The 26,864-nt window shown below is 38.2% G+C and overlaps 1 protein-coding gene across 6 annotated transcripts in view; it reads right to left on the bottom strand.

Annotated features, from left to right (window-relative positions):
- Positions 1-26,864, bottom strand: part of unc5a (unc-5 netrin receptor A) — a 111,453-nt gene that overhangs the window by 76,049 nt on the left and 8,540 nt on the right. The window contains exons 2-3 of one of the 6 annotated variants that reach the window (XM_077733608.1): positions 18,419-18,479; positions 18,205-18,275 (exon numbers count right to left, since the gene is read on the bottom strand). The exons of 4 other annotated variants lie outside the window; for them this stretch is intronic. The gene's annotated coding sequence lies outside the window, so the exon portion shown is untranslated. Of the gene's footprint in view, positions 1-4,243; positions 4,375-18,204; positions 18,276-18,418; positions 18,480-26,864 lie in introns of those variants that run through there. One more of the 6 variants, XM_077733609.1, reaches the window with a different exon arrangement.

The following is a 26,864-nucleotide window of genomic DNA, read 5'->3' on the forward strand; positions in this document are numbered from 1 at the left end:
TAACATAAAGCACATAACAACAAATGGACAAATGCGAGTTTGATTCTTTCCAATTATTTAAGGTGAAAAAACATCTAATGCAACAACAGTTTTACTCCAAGAATAATTAACATTATAAGTTCATAAACTGAATAAAAACATTATCACCTCTAAAGGGCCACGGATGATGTTATCTTAAGTCGCTGACTTCTCTTTGCTGCTAATGTTTTCTCAATGTGCCATTTGCTTGTTATTTGACCAAATTAAAGTTACCAGGTGTTGCTTCAGTCAAGTCATTACCTCCACCATGCGTTATTATTTATTAAAGACTGACCTTTATGGAAAGAAAAGCAAGCATGTTGCTAATGGAATACCTAGATGTACAAGCTAGAGTAACAGAAGAGCAAGTGGACAACCAAAACCTCATTATAATTGTGCCTTTAAACCAAGTTTCATTCAGTAACAGCGACTCCAAATAAAATCCTGCTATAAATATTCCATTTATCATGCAGTCAACCAAATCCTTGTACTTTAGTGCTATTCAAATAAATCCATCGAGATTAATTAGTGATGTCAGAGACACACATACATGTGCACTCATACCTACGAACAATGAGTGGTCAATGGGCCTTTGGAATGTCGGAGGAAACCAGTTACAACTACATTTTTGGCCATCTACTTTTGAAAGAAGGTAGGCCGAGCACCTGAGGAAAACTCCCGCAAACATGTGTAGAACATTCCAACTCTACACAGGGAGGTCAGAACCCACCAGGGATCGAAGCCTTGATCTCCAAACTATGAGGCAGACATGCTAATCCCACCGTTCCATCACTATTGAAGAAAAATGTACATTAAAGGACCCTCACAGAAAGACTACTTACTATTTAGCTGCACGAAACAACATCAGCTGATCATTTCAATAAAAAAAAAATACTTGTTGAAAATCTTGCATTGGCACACATTAACATTCTTCGTCAATGCACTTAACTTTCTTAATCTAAAGGTCCATTAAGTTCTCTGGATCAAAACCATATCTTAGAGGATATTTCATTCAATACGTAGTATATAAGTCTTATTTTTTCCCATGTTAAGGAAGCAGAATATAAACATACACAATCAGTTGGATCTTTAGCAAGGCCATGAAAGTCAAGGTTCACATCTAAAAAATCTTTAGACGTTATGCCAAAACAGACAATGACAATGTCAGGTCAGCAAAGGTGAAACTCCTACGTCTAAACGTAACAAGAGCACAAATAATTCCATGAGTTGTCTATTTTCTCTCATTTGTTGACTATGTTCAACTTCAGCAATGCATTTCATGCTCAAGGTGTTTATTTTTTGTTCTTGTATAAAAACTACCTTTATGAATAAGTTGAATGTAATCTAATCTAAAATATAAACTGTATTTACATTTTCTTTTAAAGAGCATACATATACATATATATGCAAAAGCCTAAAGGAGTCACCTTTTGGGGTTGATGTTTTTCCAGCCACAAAGATTTTAACACTTTTTGACATAAGCAGGCAAAATCCTCAAGAAAAAAACTCAGGCTGTTGGGAGGGGTAGAGTTGTAGTGTTTGCCACCCGAGTCACGCACCACCCTTTGGATTTGAAGACTCCTTGTGCTCAGTCGGAAATGAGGTTAAACTAGAAGTCAGTTGATTACAGAAGAAAGAGACAGGCGGGGGGAAAGGAGCCATTCTTAAATCGTTGACATTGTAGGAAATAATGGAAAGGAAGGGGGGTAAAGCCAAAAAAACTATTAAGATTACTAAATCAATCCTTTAATTACCGGATATGCCTACGGCTGAAAGGAGAAGTTTTGCATAGAGTATATCACAAGTGTGGAACAATTTCCTTTGTAGCAAGTGATGTATATTGCCATAAACTTCAGCAGCCATAAACTTCAAATGAATGGGTTCCAATTTAGTTTGTAAGTTATAGTGTTTAGGATCCTGGAAAAACAAACAAACCCTACGAGATGAAAATAAGACAATACGTTTCGAATCAAAGTGTCAGCTAAAACAATGTTCTGTCAACAAGGGGTAAAATTATTTTAGTTATGCTCAAAGATTAAGCTGTCATTGTTAGTTAATAATATCTTAAAAGAATAAAACCCATTGATGTCCATACATTTTGATTATTTAGTCTTGGATTGATTCAACCAAATGCTAACAATCACAAGAAGAGAGTACAGCACACAAAGGCGGTCAATGCCTGAAGCTACAAAATGCTTCTGTCAGCTCAAAATGCTTTTGACACAAACTGATGTAAACATGGGGACCCCAGTGACACTTTATGAGTAGCATGTCCCACCGACTACCTGCTCCAGCACATCTCATCAGTTACACTCCACTCAATAAATATCCGGGTCGTACGAAATAGAGGGATTAGTCACAATCAGAGAGATGGATGGTGGGGGCTTCCTCAACATCAGTGTGTGCATCGGAACACAAGATGAAAACACAATCTATAACAGGTGTCACCTAGTTAAATAATGGCAGCATTTCTGTTCCAAAATAACAACTCATCAGCAAACAGCCACACAGAACATTGCAATAATAAGATTGATGACTGTTGTCATCTTTAAACAATCTTACCGTGACAAACTTGAGAGCTGAGATCAAATTTGCATGCAGAAGAATATCATGTAGATTAAAGCAAAAATATTTACAGAAATGTTGAAATTTCAATCGGCAAAAGTATTGTTCTTGTACGGGTTTAAAGAGTAATTCATAGCCAGCGTCACCCAATGAGTTCTCCTCCAGATCCAGAAAAACAATATGACTTGATGAGTCAAAGAATTAAGGATTGCATTATTACTTAAAGGTGCACCAATGAATCGATCGATTAATCGAGGACTATATTATTAATATGTGCATATGTAAAAGGTAGGCGGCCCGGTGCATGAGTAGTTTTGAACCAAGTAGTATATCCATTAGTTCAATACAGATATCATGAAATCATAAAAACAGGAAAATGTATATTGACATCATTTGTTCAGATAAAATCCTGTTAAAATATTTATGATTACAGGACTAGTTCATAAGTCAAACATTAATATGCGGATAATGCACCTAAATACCATGCTAATGTCAAATGTTAATGTTGAACCCAGCTGAAGGGATTAGAACACAGACTATATTAGTTCGCAAGCCAACAAGACCTCATTAACATAAAACAGCAAAAGAATATGGGAATGGCATTAGTTCTGAGGATCAACAGTCAAAAAGTTCAAACAGATTGTCAGTAATCAATGTCATTTTTTTGTAAGCCATGTGGAGTTAATGTTTTCCAGGCTATAAAGAGATTCAAACTCAAGAAACTAGAATACTGCGCATGGATTTAATAAAACATGACAATCTACCCAGAAGACAGCAGAGTCGGTAGCTCCTGTAAGGTACTGCCCTCGCAATAATTTGCTGTGAAAATGCATCTGCATATATGAATTCATAGTCAACGTCTCCCTACATATTCCATAAAGTCTTTACACCGCATGCCAACTATAATCCAAACATGAAGGGAATATAATGAGACACCACAAGAACAAGAGATGCAGATGTGCTATGGCGGCAATATCAAAGTCAAAGCCATTAAGCACAATGTGAGTGCAAGTCCACATGAGAGAAAGAAATGGATTAAGCAGCTTTGGACCTATAAGAGAACTATAACAAAGAATTATGGAGCTATAGGTACCCGTCAAGCAATTAAAGCCAAGGCTGCTTATCAGATATGACTTCTCCGCTAAAGAAAACAAAGTGCAAGGGAAATGAAACAAGGTTTACTGTTTAGAATTTTGTTGTTGTTTGCTTATTAGTCACCTCGGTGCCAGAACAAAATGAGAATAAAAAAACAACAACAAAGACTACAATATATGATACGCATATACGTAAAAAATATGTTCAAACACATCAGTAAGGTAAAAAAAAAGGACGACGTTGCATACAAGAGAAAATCTGAGCTTCAAGTGCTATTGTTTTTTGCTCTTAGACACACTAATTTGACTTTTGCAGGAACATCACTAGTTTGATGGATAAAAAAGAGACGAGAATGATAGAAGATGGTGCACTTGTGCACAGCGCTTGTTCTGCTTTAACCCAGCAGATCAGATACAATGTTTGAGGCTTTAAATTGCTTTAGGTACTGTGTTGATGACTACATAATACAACACCTCCAACCTTCTATTTCTACACATCATTGAACTTCAACAATATTTTGGTGCAACCTACTAAGAGTCTTGCAAGAAATTGAATATGAAAATACCTGATAAGAATTACAAGGTATTGTGGTTTTAACAAGGCATTGCATATGGCATATCTCCGTGTGTGTCATTAGGCGAAAAGACCCAGGTGAATCCTGCCACTCATTCAAGCCCAAATCAGATAGACCAAAGATCACATGTGACCTGGAATGAGATAAGTGGTAGAAAATGGAAAGTTATTTCTTACATAATGCGTTCAGCTATTGTAATTACGTTTAGAAGATTTCCAACTGTTAAAGAGTGCAGATTTACAATTTAAATTTTCGGACCATGATTTAGTCATTTATACGTAGGGTTACTAATAGATTAATAATTAGATGAGTGAGAAAACATGTATGTGCTTCAATTACTGACAAAGGAAGACTAAATTAAAAACCCTAATGAAAAGCCATTCAGTTCCATGTTGCTCCATTGTGCCCAATACGAATGCAATATTGTACATGCTAATTACCCATCAAAAATATAATTTTAGACTCTACTAACGGAACCCATAATTTGTAGACTTTAATGTTGAAATACGTATAAAGAAATAGCATCAGGATTCTGAATCCTCCAAACAAAAGAAATAGATAATCTTTGGTCCTTCCTCTTTTGTGCCTTCCCAAACACATTTAAAGATGTGATGGCCCTATTCCATAACACACGGGTAGAAATGGATTCAAAGCACACTCAGTAATGTGCTTGAATAACCACAAAGCATCAGGTGACAAGAAATAAGTTGAGGCAGGCAATAGAAGCTAGCCTGGGGTCCAACAGAGAGATTGCATGAGCGATGTCAAACCTGTAGTTGGTAAAAGCGAGTGGTATTAACTTTCTTTCACAAGTGCAAACGTAATTCAGTTTGAGATCAAGAAAACAGTGGTGACACAGAAAATAAGACATGATGGAAAGGGAATATACGAGGAAAACAGGTTTCCTCTACGAGTATTTGTAGTGGAGCCTATATTTTAATTTATATTTATTCTTTTAACTTTAAAGCACAAGTGAGACAGCTTAACAATATTGTGAATTTGATTGTTGTTCTAGTCTTCCCTTGATAACTAAGGAGTGGAGTTAAGGAATTTGTTAGGGGCGGAGTAAGTGTACAGGGCCGCAGCATGTATTAAATTAGATTTTCATTTAAATTCAGTGTATTTTCAGAATATCTCACTCCCTTAAGCTCAAATTGGTGCCATAAGAGTACAAAATATTTGTTTTGGTGTTTAAAGTCACACGGGACAGGTGGGCAGGCACTCAATATGTCAAAATAGATGTATGGTAAAAATAAAGACATTCCATAAAATATTTTCTTTTTTGAACAAAGCCCACCAAATGTCAATAGTTTACCGAGTTGACACTCATCAGCATTACCTGAACCTAATGACACTATGCATAGATATTTGCAGTTTCAATTATTGTTTCATCATTCATTTTTTTCCTGTTAGTCCAGATGTAGCAAGACCGCCTGTAGATATAATAATTTTCCTGAGGCATCCAAACTGGTCGTGAAACAGTCAGTTTGATGTCGAGAAAATCCTCCAGATACTAACGCTTCCTAGCAAACCACATTTCCCCCTTTACATGGGCTTTGTCATCTCGTTTACGATCAACGTTAAATTCTCTTCCAGTCAGCCAACGTATGGATCTGCTGATGTGCAGTGGCTTGGCCGCAGACCCAACAAGTATACAGGCCAGCTGTTATGCCTCATCTGTCTTGTGGGCATACACTCTGATGGTCCTAAAGAGAGGCTGCAAATATAAGAGTAACTGCATTTCTACACTCATCCTGCACTCAATCCCATCAGTTTCTGGTCCAAATCGATCAATCCTGAGCCAACTGAAAATGCAGAAATACTTGACTAATTACACCAGTCAGAGAAGTGAATTACAGGTTGCATGAAAAACAATTGAACTCATTTGAAAACAAAAATATCATATATATATTCATTTTCTGAACTGCTTTATCTCACGAGAGCCACATTGGGTTTAGGAGCCTATCACAGCTGACAGGCAGGCGACGGACATCCTGAATAAGTGGCCAGCCAATAGCTGGGCACAAGGAGTTGGACAACCATTCATGCTCACACTCATACCTAGGAGAAATGTAAAGTGTTCAACCAGTCTACCCTGTATGTTTTTGGAAATCTGGGAGAAAGATGGAGTGCCAGAGAAAACCCAGGCAAGTCCGGGGGAAAACGCAAACTCCACAGTGCGAGAACTGACCTGGATCGAACCCATAACCACAGAACTGTGAGGCCGACGCACCACCCACTCTTTCCCCTGGTAAGGCAAAGCAGTTCATCTTTTTTTTTCTCTCTTTTTAGCAAAGATTCCGGGATAAATAGAGCAGGCATCATCAGGGACACAGAGACTTTTCTCACTCTGTTGAAAGAGATGAGGGAGACACCCTTTTCAAAGTTTGAGCCCATGAACCCCACAGAGGTCTGTTCCTGCCCTGCTGGCATGAATAATCACCCGCAGCTTTTGTGTAATGTGCTTTGGATGATATATTGAACCACATTTATTACTGCTCCACTTTCACCTGGCTGGGAGCAGCAAGCCTTCCATTAATAAAGAAGGGGCTGCAACAGGACAGCCAAAGACTATGTGATTAGATCTTCTGTAAGAGACGGAATGGCCTAATTGCTAAAAGAGGAGTCATGGACAGCTCACATTTGACAAAAATGGATTGGAATGGCTCAGGTGGTAGAAGAGGTCAGCCATTTGGGAGATTGTCGGGTCAATCCCTAAAACGTGCAGAAATAGAAAGTGAGTGAACCATAATGCACTTCTATAGTGAAAGTGAATCTTCTCTGAACATACAGTGAGGGCCATTTCACATTGCTTTAAGCCCCCTTTCAATTCCAGTGTTGCACCGAGTAGAGGGAGACAGAGAATGGAGTGTTACATAAATCAGTTTTGCGGTAGTGCCCAGTAACTTGTGGTATATACCATCAATATTTGCAACAATATGTTGAATGATTGCTCAATTGTCATTTCCATCCCTAATGAACATTGTCTGCTATAAATAGGTCAACAATGCAAAACCAAGCGGATGGAATTTAAACTACTAAATAGTTTAATGAAAACCCGGGATGTCACATGAAAATAAACCAAATTCCAGCATTACAGAACATAATGAATGAAATACAGCATGCCATTCTATACAGCAAATCCAAATCATTTATCGTCAAAACCACATCTGTCTCTTAGAAAGTTCACCAGTTTAGGCAAATGCTAATCCTTGTCCAAATGCATCCTTGCAAGTTGAATTTCACAGCTCCTGTCAACTCAGCGACGAGGGAATATAACAAACTATAAAGACACATCAAACATTCACCAGCAGACACATGCAGGACATGGTAAAGATTAATCTTGAGGGAGTCATATTTGAATAAATATGGGCATAGCTGATAACACTTAACAGCTATATTTGTTATGACACAGTAGTTTACACAGTGCCTTGTGGAGTTGCACAAAAGTTCTGTTTTGTTGTTTTAATCTCTACAATAGTTATTTTGACACAGTACAACAAATAGGCCAGAAACAATGATACAAGCCATAGCACATGGGCCACAAAAAATGCCAAATTGATTTAAAAAGGTACAATTTTGCTATGCAATCTTTTTGGATGATTTATTCCTTGTTGTTAAACTACTGTGACGTCAACTGCCACCCAACTGGCGACCAAGACAAACAAGTGACAGAGGGGATTGATAAATAATTGCTAACAGAATGGATCAATGCAGAATTATTGTTGCTTACAGCCAAATGATGTATTATTTATTTTATTTCTATCTTCATAGCATGATGGTCAGCACTATTCAGGTTTGGAATTCAGGAATCAAAGGAATTCGTCGGAGTTCTACATCAGCTTTTCACCACACACTCACCGCAGTCTTGTCTGTAAATTGTTGGTTCTACTCCCAGCCCTCATTCATTTCCCATCTCTAGAATGTGCAAGCATTGCAAATGCATGGCTGCATTCAGTGAAGGTCAACAAGAGTAAGTGGATGTGCACGCATTGGCTGAGTACAACTACAGTACTATTTTTTTCCAACACTGCAGTACTTTGAAGTTTTGTTAGAATAAAAGTCAAATGTTGGTTGATTATACCTGTTTAATCAATGGCTGCACTAGTTCTGGTAGGCGAGTTATTTCTAATCCTCTTCAATGTCCAGAGCATTTTAATTTAATCTCATGTAATATCATTTGGCTCACATTTGGGAAAATAGGAACTTAAACACCTCCTGATTGAAATCATTGCCAGTGGGGGAACTAATGCAACTTAACCCAAGCAGCTACTTTTGAGAAACTGAGGGAATCATTGATTTTCAGCAGGAAATCATCCCAGCAAATGAGTGGAGAAGGCAAATGGTCTTGTTCAGCAGGAGATTTGGTTAACACTATTTTCTTTGATAGACATACCACAGCTTACATCTACTTCCAGGGTTGTATTGACAAAATAAAAAATAAACCCCAATAGTTCTATTCATCCATTCTACCATCCATGAATCTATCCCAAAAGTAAAATTTACAACATTCTATGTTGTTTGACTTTCATATGTTACCAATAAGGTTCACACATTCCTGTCTACATTTTTCTGTTGTTATTTTCAAAGAGCAAAACTGTGCAATGCCAAATAAATTTCCTATTGCAGCTTAATTCATCAAACCATCTGGAGGAATATTTCCCCAAACACCACCACATTTCAAAATGCCTTAAAAGAGAAGTCACAGCTATTAGGCCTTATACTTCTTCCACTCATGACGCATAGAAATTCACTGACTTGGCTGGCCATAGGCTACTACATGAGATACATCTGAGATGAAGTTGTACCAAAAATTAAGCCAGTAGAATATGGGCTTTGACTGTTCAAAGGCTTAACGGGAGAAAGAAGAAAACTGCCGTCTTGAGGTATGCTCGATTTTCATGCGTTGGAGCTGCCTGCAACACTCGGCTATAGTTTATCCCCTGCCTGGCATGAACAATAAAAAGGCTGGCACTGTGTTATGGGGTGTGATGTGTGGGTGTGTGTACACACAGAGTGTGCAAGTGAATCCCTTGAGCAGCTTAAGTAAAAGGCAGTAGAAGCAGTGTGCCACTATCTCTGGGAATTCATTGCTCTTTCACTGTCAAGCTGGAAGAGAAGGGCAAGGATGTATTCAAAGGATCTCCACAGGCCTTAATAGTATTTATTACACATCACCTGCTGCAACTAGAAGTGGTTACATATAATTGTGGCCATAGGTCTTGTGCTCTAAAGACAACCAATCAACATCGACGCCTCCGTTGCTAGGGTGGCAGCGAAAGAACATTATTTAACATGGACTCTGTATGTTAAGGATCATTAGGTTCAAGGGTTGTTAAAGCACTTGTCACACTTTAAATGCATTCATCTGAACAATGCCAGCTGTGATCAATAGATAAGTAATCACCAGCATTGTGAGCAATGTGGTGTATTAGTCACCCACGATGCTCTGGAACAGCTCTAGCAAGCCATCGAGTGAAGTGTAGCGCTCCAGCCAAGAGCTATCACTCGGACCTGGCCATGTAGAATTTTGGCCATCTTCTCAATGAAGGGAATAATACAGGCAGCTGGTACTCAACACACTTAGCTATATATCTTTTACCATCATCATAGAAGGTCCAGTACTAGATGACAAGTAGTTTTTCCACTATTATAATGAAATGGAAAAAAGTGAGAACATTGAGTGAGAAAGGTGACCAGCAGCAATCCTATTGAGAGGCTTCATGAGATGTTTAATTGACTCGACATGTACTTGACATTTCCTCTTTTGAAATTCTCAGTGTGAACTGTTATGAAAAAGGTGTTACTAGTGAGGTATCCTATAATGTCAATAGTCAATAGTCAATAATTTTACATTATTCTTTTTTTTTAAATGGGCATAAAAAATATCTCTGAAATACTAATGAGCGTTACGATGTGGTATTAGTCAAAAGCAGTGGAAGAACAATTCAGAAGGCTTTAAGCTGACAACATTAATTTTGGCTGCTTCTTTTCCTACTAGTACAGCAGTGTATACAAGACAAGTCACGTGATACCCACATCTATTAAAAAGATGGTAGCTTACATAATTTAAAAACATGTTAGCTGACTCTGCTTCAAAATGGAATATTTGCAGTGGACTAATCAATAGGCACACACGCTGTAATGCATCTTTCCCCCATTTACTATCAATGGTTCATACTTGAATTTGTCACTGTATAGGAAATACTGCGCCACTTACATCCACTTCAAATAATATGGTTATATAGGAGGTATATCAATTAATATATGGTTTTATTTTCTTGATTCCAAATCAAGACTGCCATTTTTAAAATGAAGAATAGCCATGTTAAGCGTTTTCACATAAAAAAAACAGGAACTCAATCAAAGTAAGGCAAAATGAACTATTATTAAAATAACTATGTAGGTCAGTTAATGACTAATGCTTCATTTGCATTTATTTTGCAGAAATTTCCATTGTTGTGATCCACAGTTGACAATGACCAGCTATTGTCAGGAGGAAAACAAATTGGCTGATTGTGATCAGAGGATGAACTCTCCTGCTCTATTTTACAAAACACAACAACGAATCATTAAAAAAACAACGTTATTATTTTTAAACAAGACGTTCACTCAAGTACAAAAGTATTGAACCACAAAATTCATGTCACATTATTATTTCACTTTTCAAGCACAACGTTTTAAGTCCCGTAGCCGTGTATGACAGCAGATGAAAGAATGTTAGTTTGGTAAGAGAATTAATAAATAAATAAAGGATATACCCACACACCCGAAAAAATGAATGGGGGCAGGCTTGAAGCTTTGTGGCTTTTTCTAATATTCAAAGAAAAAACCTGAAATGAATTACCAATGTAAACAAGGTCAGGGATACAAAGAAGCGTTTCAGAGGGGATAGAAAACAGTTGGCTAATGTCCTTCTCTGCAGGAGAATGCAAACAATCTGCATACTAACCTCCCCTAAAGACACTATTAGTGCAGGCTAAACCACTCATACCTGCATCCATGATTATGTGTGGTGTTTACAAGTCATGTGACACATTTACATAATAACCCTTTATAGGGGGCTCATTTAATTTATTGGCTGCCATCATGGGTACTAGAAGTCCAATTGTTTGATTGTTATTGGGATACTATAATCTGAGGGTATTTTGGTTTTTAGCTCATCTGAATTCAATGAATTTATTAACATTTTCTTAATTTATAATCCAAAATGTATATAAGATAAAATACAATAATGATTAAAATGAAAAATAATTGTAATAATAATCATCATAATCAACTACAATAATTTACATTGTAATATTTGCATTTAAATGTGTATTCAAAACGTACTCAAAAGGTTTGCTCAAGCTGCATAACAGAATTTCATTCTTCTGGTGACAGCAGGTATTGATTCTTTAGTCTATGGCTCTCTTAAGGCTGGCAACACAAGACAAAGACTGAAAGCTTTTGTCAGAATAAGAGTGCCGCATTCAGTTACGTCTTGGTTCAATACTGTAAAAGAAAGAATTTTGGTGCAGACATGGCACATTATTCCTGTTTTCTAATGTGCAAAACATCTAATAGACTTTTTTTGAATGAGGATGTGCTAATGTGAGGTCTATAATTAACGCAAAATAGAAGGTTCAAGGCTCTTTGGCCTGAAAATCAATTGTCTATTCCAGGGGTGGCCAAGTCTGGTCTTTGAGAGCCCCTATCCAGTCCGTTTTCCATATATACCTCCTCTACCACACCTGAATCAAATAATCAAGCCGTACCAATGCTTCATACCGATCCCCTATTATTTGATTCAAGGTGTGTTGATGGAGGGAGACACGGAAAACAGACTGGGTAGGGGCCCTCGTGGACCGGACTTGGCCACCCCTGGTCTATTCTACAAAAATGGCCATGCTCCACCACCCCGTGACCTCAGTGTCCTAAATTCCAAGCAGATAAAACCTACACCTTAGCCCATCTCTGCTTATGTTGCAGATATTTGATTACTTGGTGTTTAACAGCTCATTAAAGGGGACTTATGGGGCATCTGTAATGAACAGATATTGCTTGAAACATGATCAGGTTTCTAGCATGGCTAAATGGTATTTTTAGATTGCTGCTTTCACCTTTGTGGTTGGTTTAATCAGTGCATAGTGGACAGGGCTTTTGTAATAGAGAACAAATTCAACCTTTGACATTATTTACTGAAGAATGCATGTGGTATGTGAAAAGTACATTGCAGATCTTTCTTAACATGAAGCTTAACGGATGAGAGAAGAATAAAAAATATATGACTGGATGTAAAATTATCCCAGTGGGGAGATGAAATGAACAACAGGCAGGAGGAATAGGGAGTGGTAGATGTTTCTGTATCGGGTGGGAGTGTGATTTACCGAGAGTTTTACAAAGAGCAATTCAAACTCAGGTCACCTTCGCCAGTGAGAGCAGCTGTGGCCTGCCCCTGGGAGAGGGGTCAGAGTGGAAAGCTCTGTACGTTCTTTACCAAAGCACAGATTCTCGCTTGCTGCGTCCACCCTGCATTGGTCGGCAATAACAAAGCCAATTAAGAAGCCCAAGAGAGTTGCAAGCAGTATCTCATCGGCGCCTTTTGCTGACTTGGCAACCAGTCGGAAACCTCTCGAGAATAGCATTCAACATCCAGAAAATTCAAGCAATTATCAGTGAACACCTACACTCTGCGGCTCTATTTCTCCAACCAAAGTTGTGACTCACAAAGGAATACTCAAATGTATTGTTCACACATGCTATCCTGGTACAGAAATGGATGCAATAGACCTATTACCACAGATTTTAAGAATGGTAGTAATCTCAGCAAAGTGCACTTAACTGAAATAAGTCAAATGTTGAAGTCGTAAATAAATACCAAAGTATTTCAGACCTGGAAAGGGACTTTATATACGTACAATTTTGCTACAGTCTGTAAACTGTCTGTTACAGAAACAAGCAAAATGTTGAGAGCATATCAACAGTGTCTATTCTCAGCCAAGTAGTGCATTCCATTTAATCTCAGTTGCTTCAAGACATTTGCGATTGGCTGGCAACCAGCTCAGCTTGCACATCGCTTCTTGCCTATAGTCAGCCAGGATATGCTGTAGCAGCCCCTCAAAACTCGCGAGAATAAGCAGTTCAGATAATTGTTGGATTGGCTTCAACATATGTTTTAAACATTCACATTTAAAACTGTTGAACAATAATTTGATTAACATAATTGCTTGGTAAAGCCCTGAATACCAGAGTGATAGAAGAGACCTACATTTTAGAGGCAGGGTTTCGGAGGAGCAGATATTTGGTTTACCCCGGGCAATGGCAACCCACATTATCTACTGTAGAAAAAGACATTACAGCCAGCTAAAATCAGTTGGATATTTTGTAAGGTGTTATGTTAAGAATAACTGATTGCTAACGGTACAACATGTATTAGAAGCTATTTTTAAGAAGGTAGTTGCACTCGGGTCAGGTTTGTGGCCCTCTCCCAAGCATCATCTGTGAGATTTGAAGCCACCAACCACCTAGAATCGATTGTTCTAAAAGCTGTAATTTGATTGTTTAAAGAGCTGATTTGACAAAGCTCTTATCAAACCAATTTAAGAACCAATCAATATGGCATTACTGTAACTTTTTCCAAGGACACAAAATGCATCTGCATGGAAAAGAACACACACAGATGAAACAAAGCATGTTTGGGCAAATGTAACCAAGCAAAACCCACAACGGCATTTCTTGGTTTTATTTATTTTTTCACATTATCTCAGCTCTGAACATTAACGTGTTTGTGTGTGATTGTCTTTTCCGGGATGGTGTAATGGTCCATGAACAGTGTGGTTGATATTGAGAGGATCATTTCTCAGTGAGAACATGATGTACACAGGACAGCACTTTCACCCCTCTATCTATATTTCAGCATCATTCCAAACTTCATTACCAGCGGCCAAAGGCACTTATCTTCCCGTGAGCTCTCTTTGTAGACCAAAACTGAGTATTTCATTACCGAAAAGCGTACCAAAATGGGGGTGAAACACAGCACAGCCAACAGCGAACTTAGAACGTAGTAATGTGTGGCACCATCAAAAAGGTTCAGTGCTGCCAATAATAACGTAGAAATTAAGCAAAAGGAACTAGCCGAAGCCTCATGCTTATCTTACCGGTGATGCTCAATTAAACCTTTCTGTGATGAGCCATGCACACAATTAGCCAGCCAGAAATCTCTTATTACACAGAGTACAACACATCATTCCTATGCAACACCCATCTGTGGCAGTAAGTTTCCAGATGTTGGCTCCTGTCAATGAATATTAACAAAATTAGGTTGTGTGGTTGTAATGGCACACAAGTTGATAAGAAGCCTTGCCATGTCGACAACAGGAAACTGTTTATGAAAAGAAAGCTTCTATGATTTGACATTTAGTAATGTTGTTTCAGATACAATTTGTCAATATGACGCTGATAACCCACCAAGGAGTTGACACACACTAATGCAATGGAAATGATAGTCTCTTGAGTGACAGCCAACTTGCCTGCACTATCGATTTGGCTCACACACCAGGATGCAACCGTGTTTAAATGGATACGAATCCAGGTGACATGAAGTATAGATGCAAGCACACTTAAAAAAAATAATAATAATAATTTGGCTGAAATAAAACCATACTGTTTACAGCACAAACTATGCAAAAACATGTAGCATTTCCCATAATAACTTTAAAATGTTAAAAACTGGAAAACACAGCCTAGATCTGTGCTATTGGTGTATGTCTCATCGTCTCTATGCTGCTTTCTAGTCTTGTGTCCCGTTTGTCTTTTCTCTCTTCCTCCCCTACTATATAAGGGACTAAAGATGTAAAATAGCCTTTCACTATAATTCCTACATATTTAAATATATATGTTCATTAATATGTACAGTACCTTTAATAAATAAATCAAAACTCAATACTTAGCAAGTGCAAAGATGTGCAACTCACCCAAACATTCCACTCTAAGTTTAATAGGCACATCATGCAATGCATGAGAGCATTTGATATGTTTTCAGCAGGTAATACATCAACTTTGACAGGGTTTCATTGCTCAAAAGCTATAGTTCAATGCAGTGCATTTACGGACACAGCGAGCGGCCCATTACGCATGTCATTAAGACTTTCACTCTAATTGCAGCAAAACCTGTCGGGGCCTCAGAGCCTCCCCTGGTTAGTACCAAGGCAGGTGGCACTTAGCCTCAACCATATGGTAGCTGTAAGAAGTAAAAAATGATTGAACGATCACCTTGGATGTATGGTGCGAAAGATCAATTTTCAATCTTTAATACTCCTAGCATAAACAAGATGAGGGTGTTTATGAGAGCTTACATGCAAAGATAATGACCACCTCATGAGAAAAAAGCAAGTTTGCACCTACATTAGGTATTTTATCGATTTAGATAACACAGAACAGGTTAGCAATTCATAATCTGTAATTTTGTTTTAATTTACTAATGTAGGTTTCGGGCCTAATGGCTAAGGCAACAATGGTTTTTAAAAGTTATTAATTAGGAATCATATTTTTTTTTGTTCTATATACAACTATGTTCAGGTTTGCTTGATTTAGGGTATAAAGCTTGTGGTAGAGAAAGGGTTAGGTTTTTATTCTACTGCGGGTTCCTTAAATGTCTAGCTAACTTTAAGTGTGGAGGAACTGCAGGTTTGTTTACACAGATGCTGCAGCTTCATCCTCATCCTTGGGAGAGTAAACACATTTCAAGTCCTTAGAGATATCTCACATCTATTTTTTTATGACAACAAAGGCCAAAACACATGAACTGCCGTGCCTGCTTTATTTTTTTTCGTTTGAGTGTGAAAAGCATTTGCATACAATGTAAGCAAATTGGTGTAGAAGTGCTTGCCTTAAAAATAAAGTCAATTCTCTTTTCATTTTATAGAGACATACTACATGTATCATTATTTGTAGATCGAGAACAGGTAATTGGAGGAAGGGTTGTATTTTGAAACTCATGGACTGTTGTACAAGTTACAGAAATGTTGTGATGCAAAACATTTTTAAGGCATCTTTGGCAGTTAGAATTTATCTCAAGAGAACTCAATTAGTAGGGAGTGTGGTCAACTGGTCTTGCATCATATACTTGGAAATAACTAGTATTGATTAACCAAAATATTCAGCAAATATTATTACCTTGTTTAAACATTACTAAAATTAAATGGTTTAAGTATAAAGGGTCTAGGTGTACAGGCTTTTACACAAATCCCACAGGGCAATGATACATTTTGACGTCTACTGAAAGACACGTCTGAAGCAAAGCAAGACCAGATGGACATTAGCATAACCTGTCAGCACATTGCCTCAAAGACCTTGCAATGGGGACGGACCACAATGTTGTCCCTTGTTGTGAGTGTACAAGAATCTAAATAGTCTGGGAATTTGAAAATTCAGATTGAGGAGCTGTGTACCTGGAAGGTGACCGAGATAATTTGTCGACACTTAGTTGACACACAGTCAGTCAAGTGATGGCAAACTTAAAATGCAAGTGAAAGTTTGCAGTTTCACTAATTTTGAACCACATTTCTCCCTACCAAATAGCTCAAATATTTCGGTGACTATAGTTTTGTTGTTTTTAAATTATATATCAGAAGCCCATGTGTTAAGCCAGACATTTGGCTCTTTGTGATAAACCTACAGGGTCTCTACGTGGCCTTTACGGTTACTGTGCTTTAAAGAGTTTGAAAGTATTAATTAGCTTCTTGGCCTTCTGATCACAATGTTTTGATTGACTCTCATCTCTTTTGCAGTGTTCTTTCTGGTTGAAGGAGGCAGCTGTTTACTGAGAAAAACTCTAAAAGATCCATAGAAGGCCACCTGCTCAGCACCCAGCGAACACACAGTTGGCAATAGCCGGTGAACACACTTAACACCTGAGAAGCTTGATATTTGATGGCCTCCCTCAGCTGGTTTCCACTTTGACTATGCACATCCATCTGGTATGACAAGCACCTGTCTCTACCAAAAACAGACAACTCGGTATAAAGAGGCATCTTTTGTCTCACCATAATCAAACAAGGCTCAATTAGCTGCCAATGGGAAACAGAAAATGACTTGACTTTAAAAAAATAAATAAAAAGAACAAAATATGTGCCCGAAACAGTTGGTAGTTGCAATTTTCTTTATCATTGGAACCACATCATCACTTAAATGTTGCTACTGAAAGCATTTTAGTTTCTACCTGTACTTGATTGAATAAATGCCACTGTGACACCAATAGGAAGTGAATCAAATACTCAAATAACAGTTTTACATAGCAGAAATTGCACAGTTTGAAAAACAGTAGCAGATTGTCACTGAATAAAAGGTCTACATTGAGATTGTCAGAATTTGAGATGTTCTACAATGAAAGGATGAACCTTGAGAACGACTCATGTCAGCATGTCAATGCAGTACGACCTTGCCACATCAGACATAAATGTCCCTACTAAAACATTCCGTGCAGTGGATGTCTTAGGAATGCAGATTTTTTTTTTCAGCATTTGATATTTATCTAGTAAATGTTGTGCTGGCTCAGCAAGCTCATACAATTATAATAAGTTATGTACTCAACGCGGTAGTTTGACAACGTATGTGCCCTGTGCCACACCATGTGAAATTCAAAAAAGAGGGTTGTTCCACTTCTACTTTAGAGATGTTTCAACATTCAAAAAAAATCTGTTCTATCAACAGCGCAAATGGTATACTAACAACATCACAGTAATAAGACATCCCTGGGGTATGTGGTGGACCAAAATATGCAGCAGCACATTACAATACTAAGGAAGGAAAGGCTGTCTTTGGGCTACGATTTCTGATCCAAATCAGCCTTGCAAGGAGGCTGCTGCAAGTAATCCTGATGCAGAATTATCGAATACTTACGTACTCATCACCTCAGAGCCAAGGCTGAGGAATGAGCCTCGAAATGTACATATTTGCAGATAATGACTCACCGCACTAGGTTGAATGTCGTTGATGTGGAGCAGCCAACAACGTCCATTCATCTTCTATAGGGAATTATCTCCTGAAGGTTGTAAGTAACAAGAACCAATCTTAACATTATGTGAATATTGGTATATATCACAGTTGAAGTATTTTGTATTATTCAAAACATTTTATAGCTGATTTAAGCTCTGAATTAGATAAACACATCACTTTCTTACTGACCTTAAGCAGTCTCCATTGCACAATATTCATTGTATCCTCATCTTCCATAGGGAATTATCTCCTGAAGGTTGTAAGTAACAAGAACCAATCTTAACATTATGTGAATATTGGTATATATCACAGTTGAATTATTTTGTATTATTCAAGACATTTTATAGCTGATTTAAGCTCTGAATTAGATAAACACATCACTTTCTTACTGACATTAAGCAGTCTCCATTGCACAATATTCATTGTATCCAATGAGTATATGATTGTTGTTTTGACATATTTCCTCCTGCACTACCGAAAATGGCTCAATTCATCACCACCTCCAACAGAAAATGAAATGCTGATAAACAATGCCACCATTTAGGGACATTAAAAATAGTACAATATGCAATATTGATGTATGAATGACAAATAAGCAAAACCACGAAAGGAGAAAACAGATGTCCAAGCCAGACGAGAGTAACCGCATTGGTTTGATCTCTGCTTGAGCTACACTTTTTTTTTGCAACGATGTAAGAGAACATACGTTTAACATTGAAGAACTCCAAAAAGTAGACAAGAAGGACACTTGGCAGAGACTTTCTTTCTTCTCCATGGTCAAAAAGCACATTAATAGGCTCAAGCAGCTGCATATCAGCATGCGCACGAGAAGACAATTAAAATGCTCAGGAGACAGCGGAATGATTGTTTATCTACATCGCAGCATAGAGAATTGAAATCCATGGCCACAGATAAGACATCAATCTTTCTCAGTGCACCAAGAAAACAAATGTGATTACCAACAGGATGGTTTCCCCTTTAGGATTCTTTTATCTACTCATTGCGTGCCGTGGCACCAGATAACTCCAAGAGTGCAAGGTAAGAGGTGAAGTCCCATGGGGTATTTTTTAGGCTTCATGCAAGTGGAATATTATTATGGCCTTCAGCTCTATTTGGTGAAAATATTTGGGATTTTAAAATGTGTGTTATCACTGGTAGAACAATTCAATAGCCAACTAGTCATATAATTTCAAAACTGTGGGCCTCTTGGGTTTTAAGACGATATGATAGAGCAAATACCCCATCAGGGAACAATGGATGAAGGTTCCATTTCCCCATTCTTATGGCCAAATATTAATAGGGAAATGGAAGATGAGTTTCCGTTTTTCCTTTTGGCTAAGTTAGAATATAAAAGAACGAATGGCGGAAAGTCACACCGACCGTTTGCACACTTTCCAATTTGCTTTGCTTACACTTGTACATGAATGACTAAAACCTGCTCAAGAACATGAGAGCTGCAGACTTATGCTTATCTAGATTCAAAGGTGTGTTTTAAATCCTATTCTTCGTACCTATAACAATTTGAAATGACATTTAGATGGAGACGTGTTCACATTAGAAAATCAACAGCCACTTGTTTTTTTTTTTTCTAATCAAAACAAATGTGGTAAAAATTATTGAAGTCACCAACAGAGAACTATTTTGTTTTAGAGTGCACTCTTCTTCGGCTCAGTGTGACTAATCATTCCCTTAAAACACAACAAATAAACCTAATTTGGTCAAGTTTAGCTAGAGGGATGCTTATCGCAGCATTCAAATAAGGTCAAAAGAGAAAACACAGTCACAGGCAAGATGATAAGATCTTGGGGAAGAAAAAATAAAACCATGCACTCTATTTTGCTCCAGAAATGAGTCTTACTGGATCTTTGTCAATGTGCCTATGCCCTTAATTGTAATTTACTTCCACTGACGAGGACATAAAAGTCCCCATCATAAAAAGTTAAAATAAATACATGATAGAGGTCATAAAAAGGGAAAGCATTGTAAGGAAACCTTAAAGATAAAGCACAAGTCAGTATATAGTTAGTGGTAACATACTTACAACCTAATTCCATCAAAAACAATGAACTGCTGTTTTGCATGATTTAAATACTTAAAAAATTAACTGTTAAAAATGTAGATAAAGTAAAAAATGTATACTCACTTTTAGTGCAACAATAAACTGCTTTTACATACCCTGAAGCTCAATATGAGTCGTGCTTTGAAGAAACATTTGCCAAACATGTAAGAGCTAATCTAATGTGTAAAAATTGCCACGATTCAGCTTTGCTGCCATGAGGCAGGAAGGGGGTGAAATTGCGGGGACTCTTATCCAGTCAGTAGAAGGATGTGGAGTGACAATAGTGTTGTTGAGGTCCCCCAAAAAATAACTTGTGCGTTATCTTCAAAAACCTGTTTGCAGGCATGCATGGTGAAGAATCCTGTTGCCATCACTTCACATACACAACTCGTTTTGTCAACACTGCTCTGTGTTAACCCTTGAAGTGTAATTCAAGATGTATCTAAATCCAAATTGGGGAAAAAATTGCCACTGGCAAATGTTGAGGATAAGCTCACTACCTTTCAAAGTCTATACACGGTTGTCTTAAGGACATGCCCAGTTACATACGAGTGTAGAAACTGAACACATGAATTTTTCCCTAGACGGAAAATGTCAGTGTTTTTTTTTTTTTAGCTGGAAAGCTTTGGCAAAGCTGTGGCTGCCACTTTGTGTTTGAAAAACACCAGTACAATATTCTAACTGAGAAGGCTACAGTGAAGCATTGATCCAGACACCTGCATTCACTTCCTGATGGGATCTTATCAGTCAGCTATCAATAGTAATGTCAAGGGGGGAAAAACTGCCTTTCCAAATGCATCAATTGGAGCAGAGGAGTCGGTTCGAGATCAGTGTAATGCTTTATAAGCATTTGAAAGATTTGAATCATCACACTTGAATGTTGTTTGCCAGAAAGCATAGTAGATCGTCTGTTTTACAACCTACTCTATAACCCTGCCAGATAGTGGCAACATTGGCAAGAAGAAAATCCATATTTTAATATGGGGGAAATATATATCAAGATGGGAGCTGCGGAAATACAATTTCATAATTCATCAAATGATGTTAATTAAAGCAAGGAAAAGTTAATATTTTGTGTGATTTCATGGCTTGAAAGCAATGGAGGCATAATGTCCGCCAAGAGGAAACAGCTAACTGTTTCACCAAAAGCAAAAGGAAACAAATGACGTGATAGATCCACAAATCGTTCAGGTTTACAATCAATTCATTAATTACAAATTGGATGGTTAATGCCAAGTATCTCATTTTAGATCACTTACTTTACCATACGTTACAAAATGAATGACTATAATCATCACTCGTGCTTAAACCAAACTATTGAAGTATGGTCATATCATCAGAATAGAAGCAAATACAAGGCCACGACAAGATAAACAACTCAGAATATTTAACAATTTACCATAGCTGCTGTTCAACAAAAAGGACCCATCTAAAGTGCTGCTCTATAAAGGGAAACGACAGAGCAAAAGCAATTTCCTCCTGTTTTGAGATGTACACAAGACACAAACCAAACAGTGTACAATAACGCTGCCACACATGGTGTGATAAATTGATGGAAATGTAAATGTCTATATGACAACCAAGTGTAATGGTTCCACCTGCAGGACACCGGCCATTTGTTATGCAATTGCCAGGGGTATAATGAGAAAACGGGCACCACGTGGGAGTGAGCCTGATTTATTTTGTTTTGTGTCGCATTATCTTGCCGTCCTGTCAGCCCCTGCATAATGGCAGCTTTATTGGATTTCAACACTGTGTGGTCACACCTCCACCCTCCACTGTCAAGGGCGCTGACCAGCATTTCCTGTGGGTGTTCAAGCGGATTGACGTTATTCTGTACCCGCTGCCTCATTTTATTCTGTGTTGAAGAATTGATGAATACTAACATATCCATCTTATTAAAAGAAACATGTATAGGAAATGTGCATAATTGACTGAGGATAAACAATGAGAAAAGGGATATAGGGATGGTAAAACAAGGAAAAGTGGATTTAGATGAGGACTGAAAAATGCACACATTCATCTTTCGCATCTTCGTAAGGGTTGAGGGGAGTTGCTGGAGTCTATCCCAGATGATTTCGGGCAAAAGTCAGACTACACCCTAGACTGGTCACCAGTCAGTCGTGGAGAACACAGGCAGATGACCATTCGCACATTCACAATCACACAAGCCATCACCTGTCTGCACTGAAGTCAGGTGAGTGAACCACTACACATAGGGTGGCATGCACGCATATCATCAACATATATTTCATAACAGCCCTATTGTATATTGAATGAGAATTTACAGAGGGAATCAGGTTTAGATTCATTCAATTTATTATGATATTGTGATGAATCCCCATGTCAAGTTGGTTTGCAGGACTCGGGAGAGAAAGTGCAAAAACAGTGCAAATATATTGACCGTTTCTGAGCAAGAATATATGCAGTACCATCCCGGCATCCCTGTTTTTCTATGTATTTTTTACAAAAAATCAATCACAAGTTTTAAAAATAAGATCTGGAGAGAAGATCCATTTTCCCAAAAGGCACACCTAAACAACATGCGGCATTTGCAAAAGCACTGGTCGATAGCACAATCTAAATTCCAAAATGATAAATGTTTATGCTTGTTTTTTGCAAAGAGATGGTCGTTATAAGTTTAAGACTATGTATAACATTTAATTTTTATATATTATGATTTTTTCTCTACAGCGAGGCTTTGCAAGTTTTCTGGGGGAGACCCTGCATTCAGGCATTCTTCAGAGCAGTTTGAACCAAAACATAAAGTGCAGGATCATTTCTGTCAATATCAGATAATTTGACAAAGCCAATTGGATTTTCCATTTTTCCATGAACACCACAAACAAGTATTCGCACAGATTAAGCTGCTTAACCTCTCTCCGCTCTCTCAAAGTTGGACTAAAGAGAGAGGGGAATAATTCAATAAAGAAGACTGTCAGTAATGTCACGTCCAGCTAAGCAGCAAAATCTTCAATGACAAAAAAGTACAAATGTTTTACTGTGGCTTTTGCAATAAAGGCTACTGACAAAAACCAAACAAACTACTACCAAAAAGAACAAGTCCTAATACATTAACTCACTGCAAATCTGAAAGGGGGAGACAGGTAGGGAAGGAACATGATTGTATCATTCACCAGAGTGCTTCACCGACGTTGAGTGTTCTGCAGTATAAAAACATAACTGTAATGAAAATCCTATTGATTGTGGTCACTTCCTTTTAGACAGATTAGGCTGCTTTGGGCTTCGTTTATGAGTTTTGAAAATAAGAAAAAAAGGAAAAGCAAAAAGAGCAATTCATGAGCAATGTTTGTCTAAGACCCACTGTGGTACTAGAGAAGAAATTCACATTTTGATTACCAAGACACCTGCTAAAAATCAGGGCGACTACCGCCCAGTAGCTTTCACACCAATAATCACTAAGTGCTTAGAAAAATTGGTACTGAAACACATCAAAGCCTGTCTTCCCCTCATCCAAGACCCACATCAGTTTACATATCGGCCGAACAGATCCAACGAAGATGCAATAACCACCGCCCTCCACACTGCACTGAGCCACCTTGAGAAGTGAAGGAGCTATGTCAGAATGCTTTTCATTGACTACAGCTCAGCCTTTAACACTATAAAACCAGACATTTTCATCCCCAAGTTGACCAACCTGGGGCTCCTACCTTCCACAAGCTCCTGGATTGAGGACTTTCTGATTAACCGACACCAGCACGCGAAGCTGGTTCGCCACCTCTCAACTGCTGAACGCACAGAACCGGTTCGTCTCAAGGCCGTGTACTGAGTCCACTACTCTACTCGCTCTACACAAATCTCATTATACTTGTAGAATGACCGTAAAAGCATTCAATTCAATTCAACACTTGATTGGTAGAGTGTGAAAAATGTTTTCCCAATGACAAATAGCAGTTTCCTCAGTTCAACTTAAAATTCACTAGCATGGAAAATAACGCCCAATTCACCTTTCTGATTTTGCAGCCATGTGAGGCTTCGTAGCAGGATAGAGCATATTTGCTTTGATCTACTTGCAAATCTATCGCAGCTGCAGGGGAGCTGCACCTGTGTGTTCAACCCTCGCCGTCAAACAAATAGTCCATGACAAGAATAACACAAACATTTAAAAAGCAACACAATGTTTTCACAAGTCTGAACCTTTTCATTAGTTTGCCCTTGACTGTCCTGTCTCCGAAGGATCACTGCATCAAAATGAAAAATCTATAGAGGTCTATACCCGTCTGAGGTCATTAGACCAGTAACAAAGAAAAGTACGCTCAAGCAATGGAACACGGACTGTTATGAGTACCCGTGGGAGGCTATGAGTGAACATGCATGAAAAGACGTGCTAGACAGTGAGCTAGGATAACCATCTCATGCATGTGCAGTCTTTCTGCATTTCTAAATTAAAGATGGAGGGATAGCAAAGTTACAATGATTGCACAGTAGCCGCCAACTATTTCTTAAAGTCAAAGGACCTAAAAAAAACAAACCCAAATGGACACCAAAGGTGAAGATTTTTTCAAAATGTTTCTGTAGTACTAAGAGATATCACACCTAAATGTATCCTTATACCTATGATTATTATGAAAATAACCTTACTGGTACCATGGGAAGAACATAATGAGGCAAATAGCTTAACATTTGTCGAAGCTCTTCAATATACAAAGATCGTCAATGGCGGGTGCATGATGGTGGTTTCTTTCACGCATATAATTGTAATGCTTCTTGCGTGGAGGTATTCAGTTTCTTACCGACACATAAACCCATCAGTAAAAAAAGAAATAGAAGAATAAGCTAGAGTTGAGTATGAACTGTCAGAGGAGCTTTGATGGCAATAACCCTACATGGAAGAGAATTAAAGAGCGTATTATAGTTAAACCCACGGGTCTCAGCAAGCTGCCTAAGGAACCTTGGTTACACGCTGTGAGTGACCTCTAAAAAGGGGAGAATAGGAAAACAGCCCTCTGACTTTGTAGGAAAGCCTTTTGTCAAATCTTCACTATATACTCTACCATATGTGTTGCACAAAAGCCTTATTAAACATTTTTAATACTGTCAGAACAATTAGATGCGTAGGCTCAGAGAGAGCACTATAGTATTTCTTGACGCCGGGAGGGCTCGTGTTTTCCCGGCTCATGTTTTGACTCCAACTGTCATGGAAACAAAGATTTAGTGTGACATCTTTGATGCCAACTTTTGCACTGCAATGTCTTGGAAAAAAACATGGCATATTCAAGTGCAGGGCCTGTTTTATTATTGAACCTTGGAAGAAGAGATAGTTACCATATAAAAGAGGTGGAAGTCTGACTAGTTTCGGTACAGAGTGACATCTGGGATGTTGTGCGGCTGTCAATCATTTAGCTGGCAGTACCTTGGAGCTGTATTTAGTGGTGGGATTTCATCCAATTAAGAGCAATCAAACTGATGCCAAACTTGCTGAGAATCACGTTACTATTATTTTTTCCACATGACCAAAATAAAGCAATCAAATCAAATTTAAGCAACAAAAAAAACGCAAATTCAAGGAACATATGGGAGAAATAGACAACTGACTTTTTTACTTTTAAAAGCCAAATATAGATTGTGAATAGTGTGATGTACCTACACTTAATTATTCCATGTATTTTTTGTTTGTCATGACAAGCCAATAGGTCTGTGGCCACTGTCCCAAACCTATGCCCGAAGCCCTAATGGGGTCACTATTTTGTCCTTAGTATGTCACACAACCAGCCTTTGTTCCTCATAGCACAATCTGGAGATTCCATTAGCGGCGAGCGAGACAGTGATGTTTAGTGACAGACAAGGACTCTTCTGGTAAAGAAAGTGCCCTCGAGTCATCAGAGTGTCACATACACAGTCAGAATACACATGACCCGAGTTGTGAATCCACCTTTGTTCTTGCTATCTGTAGACAGGAAGCTAAGTCTGTAAAGACGGCGTCAGGTGGGCATCATTCCCCCCAGGCCAAGCTGTGCCACAGCACAAAGCAGACAGGCCTGCTTGTCAAACACTGTGCACAACAATACAAAGGAAAAATTAGCAGGAAAGTGTGCCTCAGATTTTTGCTGTAAGAGACAGTTTTTGTCTTTGCATTACGCTTGCGACTGCTGTCTTGACATTTAAGGCCTGAGCTCAAAAACATGCAGAAATTTAGCAACAAGCTGAGAGGAATGATAACGGAGAAACTACAGGGTCTGTTTGCTACTGATAACTCAGACTCAGCGTAAATCAAACACCTTCTGGCCATTCAAATCATTTGTAGTTGGGCATCATATGTTGAGAGGCAGTACAAGAAATCAGAGTAAGCCTGTACCATCCATCCCAAATGAAATGTGCACACATGTCCAAATATATCTCATTGAATAACGCGTGACATGTCACATTTCTTTCATAACATGTCATTTAAGGATTTATTTTCACCACTGCAAACTAACCACAACTAACTTTCACAACTGCCTCATTTCTAGATGTCAAATGGTGCAAACTCATTTTTAGTTCAACTCCTATTTGGTACCAACATGAACCAATGACATATTGTGTTCTTTCTCTTGAGGGTATTTAACATTGTCCAGC

Source organism: Stigmatopora nigra, chromosome 14 (assembly GCF_051989575.1).
Source record: "Stigmatopora nigra isolate UIUO_SnigA chromosome 14, RoL_Snig_1.1, whole genome shotgun sequence".
NCBI classification, from domain to species: Eukaryota; Metazoa; Chordata; class Actinopteri; order Syngnathiformes; family Syngnathidae; genus Stigmatopora; species Stigmatopora nigra.